The 2,007-nt window shown below is 39.6% G+C and overlaps 1 non-coding gene across 1 annotated transcript; it reads right to left on the minus strand.

The window, feature by feature from the left end:
• Positions 1-686: 686 nt before the first annotated feature.
• On the minus strand, positions 687-814 carry LOC132229005 (small nucleolar RNA SNORA25). The gene has a single exon (XR_009451584.1). It is a non-coding gene; the product is annotated as a small nucleolar RNA SNORA25 (small nucleolar RNA).
• Positions 815-2,007: the final 1,193 nt, after the last annotated feature.

The following is a 2,007-nucleotide window of genomic DNA, read 5'->3' on the forward strand; positions in this document are numbered from 1 at the left end:
GTGAATAAAAAATCTGATGAACAGAGTAAACTGGTGAATATAATAGAACTAGGGGCATAGAAAGGGAGTGGACTGACAATTCTTGGGGGGAAAGGGGTGTGGGGGTGCAGGAAGAGGCTGGACAAAAATCGTATACCTATGGATGCGGACAGTGGGAGGGGTAAGGGCAGAGGGTGGGGTGGGAACTGGGTGGAGGAGAGCTATGAGGGGAAAAAAGAGGAACAACTGTAATAATCTGAACAATAAAGATTTAATTAAAAAAAACTTTAATCAGTTTTTGATTATCCAGCTGTGATCTGTGTCTTTTGAATGGTCACCTTGGCAATTCAGACATATCTTGCTTCCCTCTTCTAGCTGATTACTTCACATGGAGTTTAGTTGACAGTTCCAAGGATTAGATACTGATTTTCATTTATGAATATGTGGAAAAGCATTAAGAAACTATGCTATAAAAATAATAATGCCTAACAGTTTGCTTTTTGAAATCCAGTATGAAAGAGATGTTTCGTGATCTGATAATTTGAATGACCCATATTAATACAGCATTTCAATAATCTCTTGAAAATGGAATTAATTACCTGAAGCTAAATACTTATAGTTTCTAAATAATTCTCTAGACAGAGAGACATATTTGAGCTGCTGTACATTAATTTTCTGCCCCATTTTATTTTATTTTTTATTTTTTATCATATGTCTCTTCAGGACAAAATAGACACTATTGAGTGTCTATTACATCCTATGGAGAACTTCAATTTTAGGTCACAGCGTTAAGAGCTTCTGGTTTTAGTCCCATAAGCTCTCTTTGAAATGACCCATTCTGCCCCATTTTATGTTGCATGTTTCATGCCTTCTAGTCAAAGATCTCCAGAAAAGTCAAGTTGGTTTGTGGGCAATATTGTGTTGATTGACTCATTGCAATGAGGGATATCTCACACCATGGGAGACTATGGCCTTTTCAGTAGGAGGATGTTAGAAATATCTTATAGGGTTTGGGCTTGTATTAGGTGATATTAGGGGGAGTTCCAGAATGCTATGAGGAAGTAGGGACGATTTCATGAATGAAATTTTTATATCAAAAGGAGATGAGTCCTAGTTGGTTTGGCTCAATATATAGAGTATCGGTCTGCAGACTGAAGGGTACTGGGTTCGATTCCAGTCAAAGACACATGAGCCCGGGTTGTGGGCTCAATCCCCAGTAGAGGGCATGCAGGAGGCAGCTGATCAATGATTCTCTCTCATCATTGATGTTTCTATCTCTCTGTCTCCCTTCCTCTCTGAAATCAATAAAAATATATTTAAATACATATATACTAGTAGCCCTGTGCACAAATCCATGTGCCAGTAGGTTGCTGCCGCCCTCCTGTAGCTCTCCACAGCCTGCTTGTACCTCGCTGGCCCATCCTCCTGCCGATTCATGATCTAGTTATGAGGTGCTTGGTTGTTATGCCTCAGGGCATAACAGCTAATTAGCATATTCCTCTCTTATTATATAAATTTTTTTTTTTAAAAAGGGGGGTATGAAACATGCAAAGCTAAAGTTATAATTGGCAAAGAAGCAGCAGTCACTCATATCAGCGAGAACAGGAGCTGTTCAGATATTTGTGTTGTTTGGACCATACCCCTATTTTTGTCTGAGTCCAGACATGATTATGGAGTGATCTTGTGTTTCTCTTCATCTATCATGGTCACAGGATGACCTTGAATGACATTGGCTTCTTGTGCAATTGTTTATATTCAACTGGAGAACACCATGTCCTACTGTGAGTGCCAGGCCAGCTGGAGTTAACCCCGGGGCCTAACTGATAGTACCAGGCTTGCTTGGGTGGGGCTGCTTTCCTTTCTTAGTATCAACTCTCCCAAATGCTACCTGTTTCTCAGTAATTAGCAATATGTGTTTGTTTTTTTAATCAATTAGTGTTTATAGAGGACCTCCTATATGCCGAGGTAGTATAGTGTTCAAAGCACATGTGAAATCCTTTGAAAATTAAAGCCAGAGGGGGTAGAAGA

The sequence above is a fragment of the Myotis daubentonii genome, chromosome 2, assembly GCF_963259705.1.
Source record: "Myotis daubentonii chromosome 2, mMyoDau2.1, whole genome shotgun sequence".
In the NCBI taxonomy this organism is placed as follows: domain Eukaryota; kingdom Metazoa; phylum Chordata; class Mammalia; order Chiroptera; family Vespertilionidae; genus Myotis; species Myotis daubentonii.